The following is a 9,246-nucleotide window of genomic DNA, read 5'->3' on the forward strand; positions in this document are numbered from 1 at the left end:
GTTGGCGCTTTGGGAAAGGAGGGTAGAGGCAAGGAAAAATGTCCCTGGAGACCTGGGTTCCTCTGCAAGGAGAGACGTGGCCTTGCAAGGCCACACGTGTGCAACTGCCAAGAGCACGCTCAGCTCCGGCCATGAGCCAGGGTCAGGCAGGGTGGAACGGGGCGAGGTTTCGAGCTAGACCTGGGCTCCCTGTCACGGGAGCAGGCATTGCTCACGTGCTGAAGGACCGTGCCTGGGCCCCGCAGGAAGGGGTAAAGGATGCACCGAGCCCTTCTTTCTCCCATTCTTCCATCCAGATGCCAAAAATCCTGCAGACCCTTTACACCTACATGGAGAAGAGCCCCCACAGGCCCTTCTCTTTCCGTGCGGTGTTCTTCCTCACCTGCTCTCACCGGGAGCCTGCGATCAGCTGTCTCCTCCAGAAGGGTCTGCCCATGGACGGGTACGTGCACTACCCACCTCCCTCGCTGTAGTCAGAGAGAGTCCTCGCAGCTTGCTTGTGCTGTGGGGGGTGGTTAAGAAGCAGGTCTTTTTTCTGCCTGAACTGTCTTGTGCTTGTGTCTGGACCGCGAGTGGAGCGTTGTAAGCCCCACTGCAGACGAGGAGAAGGTTTGAGGGCGCTGCAGCACTGCAAGGGTACAGGCTCAGAGGTGAATGTCTGTTCCCTTACAGAGACACGGTGGAGCTGTGGAGGAGCCTCGGGAGAAGCACCATCGGGACTCGGGTCCTGAAGTGCTTAGCAGAGAAACTGAACCGAGTGGGGAACAACTGCCTGCAGGATGAGGACTCTGCTTGTGAGCGGCACAGCCGTCACGCTGCTCTGGAGGCTGTGACGGTACGTTCAACAGCAGACGCGTTTCTGCATCTTCGCTTCTGCTTTCTAACTCGTTCTTCGGCGCGAGGGAGTCGGGTGCCCTTTGTGGATGCCCGTGGAGACTCCCAGGGCGCTGTGCTGGGCCGGCCTGCGGTGTGGGGAGCGGGGACAGTTTTGTGCTCCTGAGGCACAAGGCTGTTGCAGAAGTGACGATTGTGGAGAGTAAGCACCCTGCCCAAGGCAGGCAGGGAACCAGGCTGGTGGAAAAGGCCTTGCCTGACCAGGTGGTTCTCCGTCATGTTCCTCTGTAGATCACCCATGCCATCTCCGAGGTGGTGCTAGCTCTGGGGAGCACAGAGGAGCTCAAGCGGCTGCTTCCCCACCTGCTTCCCAGCCTCCTGAGGTGGGCCAGTGAAACACTGGGTGAGGAGAGATCGCTTTCTCCCCTGAGCACCTGGAGAGAGCTGTTCCTCGAGTGCGGGATCGCTGAGGAGAAGCCTTGCAGGTAAGGAGCCGGAGCTTCCTTTGAAGCTTTGGCTTCAGTTCCCCTTGCCAGGACATGTGCATTGATGGGACCCTCAGCGGGAGGAGCGTGCCCCTCGCGGGCACCCGCATCATTCTTGGCAAAGCGCTGGTGGGAAGAGGTAGTAGGTGTTGCCGTGGTTATGTAGCACGGAGTCAGCTAGGGACGTGGGTTTTCTGCTGCTTGTGTGGGTTTGGGGGATGGAGAAGATGCCAGTGTCGTTAGCTGCAGTCTTGCAGGCCCTGAAGCATCATTTCAGGGGTATTTAGCTTTGCCACAGATGAATTTTTCCCCTAACCTGCTGTGATTTCCAATTTCTTTGGGTTTGTGGCTGTGGTGTTGTGTTGTTTTGTTTGACTGCGTTTTGACTTGTGTTGTGTTTGGTTTCATTTCCCAGGCTTTTCCTTGTGGCTTTAGAGAAGGTGCTGGGCAGATGCCTGGCTGACAAATGGATGCGGCTGCTGACGAATCAGGAGGCCTGGGCTCTCCTGGAAAATCCCCTCTGTCACCCTGATGGGGTGACTCTCCTGACCAGGTAAGAGCCCCAGGGATGCATCTGGCCACGTCCAGTGGAGCTGTGCCCGGGGAAGTGGCTGCCGGGACCCTTCCGGCGTGCCTGGGAAGCTGTCCTGAGCAGAAGAAGAGTGTCTGCGTCAGTGCAAGTGAGGTTTGGAGACCTGGCCTGTGGCCTTCTGGGGTAACTGTGTGTCCCTCGCTTGTGCTCCCTTGCGCAGCGTCCTGCTCCGCGCTGAGCTCGTATCGCCGTGTCTGATGAAGAACCTCTCGGCATGGCTCAATTCCCACTCGGCGAAGCTGTGGGTGACAGCTGTAGCTTTCTTTGCTGAGGTAAGGCAGGGGGTCGGCAAGGAAGGGTTCAGAGGGGTTTGACTGAGATACTGCTCCTTGGGATGTCTTTTTTTTTTTTTTTTTTTTTGGGGGAAGATCCCTGGAGAAAGGGTCCCTGGAGCAGGACAGCCAGAGGAGCGCCTGGCTGGGACCAGGTCCCCATGGTGCTCCTTGTGTCGTTGCAGCTCTTACAGCACTACGGTGTGACAGGTCCCGAGGGGTGAGGCGGGCGCTGGAGGAGTCCTTCTGCAACACCTGGCCCCAGCCAGCACCAGGGAGTTCAATAAAGCTCACCAAAAACTGCCTGAAGCAGAGCGTATCGCTTGCCCGGTGGCACAGTGTGGGGGTAGCAGGGGGAAAGGGAGGCACTGGGTGGAGTAGGGGACACTGGGAGCAGGGTGGGACGAACTGAGGGACACAGCAGTTCGAAGGGGGTGGAAAGGAGGGCAGCCGGGGGATGAGTGGGGGTGTTGGGGGCTGCCTTGATCTTCCCTTGATCTTCCCCTCGTGCTGTCCGGGTTGGCTGTCTGCAGCAGGAGTGTGGGATCTGGGGCCTCCCCTGTGCCCAGCACCGTGATGGGGTGCACTGCGCAATCCCTGCTCAGCCGGCCTCTGTGCTGGGGGTGCCAGCGACTGCCTTTGAAGTGCTCTCTGTCCTGGAGCCTGTGCCAGGAGGGGAGGGGCACCAGTCCTCCCCCAGGCAGATGGGAAAAAGGAGTGCTTTGCTCAGTTTCCTTAGCGTTCTGTCCCCCGGCTGGAGGCACCTGGCTTCCCACAGCCTCGCCGGTGAAGTCACCAGCATCGTTCCCACTTAGGAAAAGGGGAAAGTGAGGCGGAAAGCACTGCGGTGGTGAGCGTCAGGGCACAGCCCCGGTGCCTGGGCTCCAGCCTTCCCCCAGCGCAGCAGGTGCCTGTGTTCAGGCCGTGGTGCGGTTGGGCATTCACATTTCATTGTCAGAACTGGAAGTTGCTTGGCTGACGGGTTAATAAATTGCTGATGGTGTTGGAAGTGGAGCTTCCCTGTGCGTTGGTCTCCTTCTGGTCTGCCCCAGTGTGTGTCCCAAGCGGAGGGGAGCTTGCACAGCAGCAGCCTGTGACCCGGCTTGGGGCTTCTGTCCCCAGTGGTGCGGGCACCATCTCCACCAACACACAAGCCACACTTGGATGGAGCCTGGACCTGCTTCACTCTCCAATGCCTTTGGCCCCAGAGAAACATCATCGAGGAAGCAGCTGACTAAAGGGGAATGATCACCTCCCTCCACCTGCTGCTTATGCTCCTGTGAATAAGCCCAGGGTGCAGCTGGCTGCAATCTCTTGGACTCGTTGCCCACCAGGACCCCCAGCCCATTTTTGCAAAGCTGTTCCCCAGCCAGCTGGCCAGCCCTGGCATGGGGGGTTACTCCCTCCGACGGGCAAAATATTATATTTGCCTGGGTCTAACTTCATAGCAGAACCGTAGACCTTGCTGTTCAACCCATTTCTCCAGCCTCTGAGAAGCGGCTCTGCTCTGTAGCTTCTCTTCCACCTGGCCAGACTGGTGGGGTCTGCAGGTTTTGTAAGCGTGCGCTCCATCCCCTTGCCCGGGCAGTTAGCTAGAAAAGCTTACTTCAGCGAACTCGGCTCGGGCTGTTTTGACAGCCCTGTTTGCCTTTTCCAAGTCCTGGGCTCCTCTGCACCTGTCTGTGATACTACTCTGCATTTACAGCTCCTCCATGTTCTCCATCACAATCAGGAAGAGGGTTTTGTTGTTGCCATGATTTTGTTCTGGCTTTAAATCATTGTAGGGGAACTTGGCAAAACCAGTGTCCTTTCAGCATCTTCTTGGAAGTTTGTTTTTTCCTTTTCCTTTTATTATATACAGTCTCTTGACACCTAATGCTGCAAGCAACGTGGTGTCCCTAGGAGTGCCCCAAAGAAGCAGATGGGTGACATTAGATACCAGTTAGGTGCTTTTATGCCCTGTGTGGTGTCTTTTGTTTCCACATTTGCACAAGATCAGGAGCAGGGAGTGGCAGTTCCTAAGCTTTCTTCTAGCTGAAACTGACTTAATTCAGGTGTGATGTGGCCATGTGTCTTGAGAGGATGTGGCTCTTTGGATTTCCACCTAGGTTTTGGCTTGAGAACACATTTCCCTTTAACCCGACAAAACGAAGGTTGCCTTGCAAATTTCATAACTGTAATTTGCTGACTGTGATTTATTTTCTGCCCTCCCTTGGGACTGCAGGAGCTCTTCAGTTTCAGAGCAGGAAAATGTGCCCTCTGCTTTGTGAGTAGGTCCTCTCTGAAGGTGAACCAAGCCTGTTAGCTCGGGGCTTCAGGCTGAACTTTGTCTTGTTTCTGAGCAGAGGCAGAAAGGGGGATCATAGAATACCTCAGGCTGGAAGGGTCCCACGAGGATCTTTGAGTCCAGCTCCCTGCTCCTGGCAGGTTTGGGCAGAGAGAGGGCATGCGGTCCCTTCCAGGGGATGCGTGCGTCCGGGCGGGGCAGCTGCAGCTTCCGTCTGTGTTCTGTGTCCTGGACCGTGCCTTCCCCAGGTCCGGATGATCCCATTGCTCTTTGCGCTCAGTGGGCACCTCGGTTGCCATCCCAAGGGTCTGGAACAGCCTGGCTCAGCGGCACAGTGCCAGCTGAGGGCTTTGTGTCTCGCACTGGAAGCTGAGGGGGTGGATCTGCCTTGCAGGTTTTGCATCTCGGAAGTTGCTGGAGGGTTGCTGTGGCTCAAACACCCGTGGGGGACACAGAGCCCAACTGAAATGCCTCTGGGCAAGCGCACGAAGCATGGGCAATAAACAAGAGGAGCTGGAGACATGCGCATGCCTGCAGGGCTGTGATCTGGCTGGCATCATGGAGACGTGGTGGGATGGCTCCTGTGAGTGGAGTGGGAGCGTTGGGATGGAAGGACACAGGCTCTTTAGCAAGGACAGGCAGGGCAGATGGGGGAGGGGGGGGGTGTGTTGCCCTCTATGGCAGTGACCAGCTGGAGTGCATGGAGCTCTGCCTGGGGATGGATGAGGAGCCAACGGAGAGCTCATTGGTCAGGATTAAAGGCAGGGCAGGGACAGATGACATGATAATGTGGGGGTCTGCTACAGGCCACCAGCCCAGGAAGACCGACCAGGTGAGGCCCTCTGCGGGCAGATAGGAGCAGCCTCACGCTGACAAGCCCTGGTCCTCATGGGGGACTTCAGCCACCCCAATATCTGCTGGTGGTACAACACAGCAGGGCAGAAGCAGTCCAGGAGGTTCCTGGACCACGTTGACGATGAGTTTCTTCTGCACGTGACAGAGGAGCCCCCGGGGAGAGGTGCTGTGCTGGCCCTTGTTCTCAGCAGCAGGGAGGGGCTGGTGGAGAAAGTGGAGCTCAAGGGCGGCCTTGGCTGCAGTGACTGTGAAATGGTGGAGTTCGAGATCCTTGGGGCAGCAAGGAGGGCGCACAGCAAGCTCATTACCCTGGACTGGAGGAGAGCTGACTTTGGTCTCTTCAGGGACCTGCTCAGTAGAGTACCATGGGACTGATAACTGTAAATGTAACAAATGTAACATGTAGGGGATGTTATCACTTCAGGTGGTCAGAAACAAGTCTTGGTTCTTTGTGAATATTGGGACGGTTGCAAGACAAGGGACTCCTGAATAATCCCTTTAGGCGCCTGGGCCTTGGGAGAACAGGTATGCAAACTACAGAGATAAGGAGGCTGCAGGATAATCTGAAGACCCCTGCCCAGAGACGCCAAACAAACATGTGCGATGGACATTACCATATATTAATGAATTCTCGGAAAAGCCATTACTATGATAAACATTTCTTGGAAATGTAAGGAATATGTATGATAACACAGCATAAATACCTAGTAACTGTGTCTCTTTGGTGCACACGTTTGGAGGAGAGATCCCCCGTGTGCCTGGCGCCGCCATAAAGAATACCTGCTTAATAGTCTGCCGACCATTGAGTCTTCAATTCTGGCTTTTCACGGCATCATTTCTGGCACCCCAGATGGGACCCGCTCTGCTCGGCTGCAGGACCCGCTGAGAACAGGACTCCCTAGGGTACCCCTGGGATTTCCCGGAGGGACTCCTCGCCTCACTCGGATCACTGCGGGAGCAGACAAGGACCATCTAAACGAGTAAAGGTATTCTTTTTTTTACTTTCTTTCTCTGTTTTGGTATGTGAGACCGGTCATTTGGAGAGTTCTCGTAAGTTGTAGGAGACGTCCTACGCTGAGCGCTGTACACCAGGCTACTAGTGCCTGAGGGTGTACGTCTTGGTACGTTGGTGCAGGCACGGGTTAAGCTTTGCACTTCTGTAATAACGTGCTTTTGGTAATTGTGCGTTGGTACAAGCATGGGTTAAGCTTTGTACTTCTGTAATAACGTACATTCGGTATGGTACGCTTAGGAAACCCGCTTAAGTTGTACTTCTGGCGATACGGATTTGTTGGTATTGAACTCGGATATCGGATATCTCGGATACTGGCTTGTTAACATACCCATCAGGCATCGTAAAACCAAAAAAAAAAAAAACACCTTGCACGGTGAACCTCTTTTCTTGTGACCAGAATATTAATTGTGACATTTTTGGAACGTGGTCAGAGCGGGACAGAAGGGGACGACAGATTAAAATTGTTAAGATAAAGACTAACAGAGGTACAGAATCAACAAAGTAAAATGGGGCACAGCAAAGCAGTGGTATTTTAAAGAAAAGCCCCTTAGAATGTCTTCTAGCACATTGGAAAGCTTGTGTGACTGTGTATGAAGCCTCTGTGTGAAAGACAAATAAGTCAAAAAAAAAAAGAAAAAAAAAAAGAGAGAAAAAAATGGTGAAGGAAAAAAAAAAGAAAAAAAACCACCACGTACGTTTGGTATGTTCTGCTGATTTCCGGTTTTTGACTTGGGACTGTTGTATTTGAACTCTGAGTCTTCGGGGCCGTGGTTTATGATTTCTTAAGTATCAGTGCAGGGTCTTCCCGTGGGGGGGATTTTGAGAGCCTCTCCCAGGATCTAGACGGCAACATTGGGAAAAGCAGGGGGAGACCCCTCACTCAACAACATCTTAATAATGTATGGGGTTTGGTTTGCTTAAAGAAAATCGGCATGATTTAGGAACTGAGTTGGGAATTTGGGGATTGGTTTTAAAATACAAGTTGGTATATATTGTGGGGTTACAAGTTCTCTAGTTATTTGGCATTGATCGATCATTTAGGGACTCTGGTTTTGGGGTATGTATTAAATATACTGTATATATTGTTTTGAAAGAGCTCTATGTATATAAACATGTTAACTGAAGTGGTTTGCATGTATATATTGTTCTACTTAGGTGATACAGTTTGTAAACAGAAGGATTTTAAAAGATCGCTTCTAGGTTGTGTGTGTGTGTGTGTGTGTTTGTGTGTTGTGTTAACCGATTGGTGGAGAAGTTGAGAAGTTATTTTATTGTAACATGAGCTTCGGAGGGAGGTGATCCCCTCACAAGGAAACAATTAATTGAATTATGATATGTTGTTAGAATTGATGTTGTCTTGTGGACAATTAAAAAGTATAGGAGATGAAAAGTTTAACGCGGTATTGAAAAAAGAAAAAACCAAAAAAAACCCAAAAGGAAAACCCCTCTGGATTTTCCGAAGGGTTGTGTAAAGTGATTAGAACAGAAAGGTATCAAGTTACAAGCTGCTTTGCTAGCTGCTGCTCTAAATGAAGAAAGAAAAAAAAAAAGCAAAGTTCTTAGAAGTTAAGCAACAGAAAAACGAAATGAAAAAGAGGGGAAACAAGGTAACTTTTTACAGTATGGACTACTAGTGGAGTGTGAATCAGAATACAATACTCCTGTGTTACCAGTAAAAAAAAAAAACAAAAAAAAACCAGGTGGAACTTACTGGGTAGTACAGGATTTAAGAGAAGTGAATAATATTGTTAGGGGCATACACCCTGTGGTAGCAAGTATGGTTTACGGTATTGGATTTAAAGGATGCATTCTTCTGTCTGCCTTTAGCCAAAGAAAATCTGAATTTATTTGCATTTGAGTGGGAAAATCCTACCATGGGTAAAAAAAAACCCCAGCTTGCCTGGACAGTGTTACCCCAAGGTTTTAAGCATAGCCCAACAATCTTGAGAAATCAACTAGCATGAGAACTTGAAGCATGGAACCCTTCCTCCAGTGATGGAACCCTTTTACAGTACATTAATAGCAACTGAAACAAAACCTGACTGTATACAGTGGACTATCAGTTTGTTAAACTTTTTGAGATTAAATGGGTATCAAGTCTCTCAACAGGAAGCTCAGATGGTGCGGCAATGGGTAACCTACCTTGGATGCAAGCTGTCTGGACAAAGAGAACTAGGAACAGAACAGAATGAAGCCATCTGCAGGACTCCCCTCCGTCAGACGGTAAAAGAGCTCAGGACCTTTCTGGGACTGACAGGTTGGTGCTGGTTATGAATTTATAATTATGGAATAATAGTGAGACCCTTATGTGAACTTTTGAAAAACAACCCCACCTGATTGATCTGGTCCAAAGAAGCTCAAAATGCATTTCAGACACTTAAGAAGGATCTAATGAAGGTCCCGGCTCTGGGCCTGCCTGGTGTTACTAAACCCTTTTGGCTGTTTTCTTATGAGACACAAGGCATAGCTCTGGGGATCCTAGCTCAACAACTGGGACCCTAGAAAAGAGCTGTGGCCTATTTTGCTAAACAGCTGGATGGAGTAAGCAAAGGATGGCCAGGATGTCTGCAAGCTGTGGCGGCGGTGGTCTTGACTGTTCAGGAAGCCCGAAAATTCACCTTGGGCAAAAGATCACAGTACCGATCTCACACAGTATCAGCTGTACTGGAACAAAAAAGGGAACCACTGGCTTTCCCCATCCCGATTTCTACAATACCAGGCCATTCTGATTGAATCAGATGATATTAATATTGTAGTAACTAATATTACAAACCCAGCTTCTTTTCTCAGCGGGTCAATCTCTGAACCATCGGTACATGATTGCTTAGAAACCATAGAGACTGTGTACTCCAGCAGACCAGATCTGAAAGAGGAACCCCTGGAAGATGCACAGGACTCCTGGTTCA

At 51.4% G+C, this 9,246-nt stretch overlaps 1 long non-coding RNA gene across 1 annotated transcript; it reads left to right on the forward strand.

Annotated features, from left to right (window-relative positions):
• Positions 1-1,802: 1,802 nt before the first annotated feature.
• LOC142362375 (uncharacterized) lies at positions 1,803-2,522 on the forward strand. The gene is made up of 3 exons (XR_012765014.1): positions 1,803-1,872; positions 2,072-2,183; positions 2,369-2,522. It is a non-coding gene; the product is annotated as an uncharacterized LOC142362375 (long non-coding RNA).
• Positions 2,523-9,246: the final 6,724 nt, after the last annotated feature.

Source organism: Opisthocomus hoazin, chromosome 9 (assembly GCF_030867145.1).
Source record: "Opisthocomus hoazin isolate bOpiHoa1 chromosome 9, bOpiHoa1.hap1, whole genome shotgun sequence".
NCBI lineage: Eukaryota > Metazoa > Chordata > Aves > Opisthocomiformes > Opisthocomidae > Opisthocomus > Opisthocomus hoazin.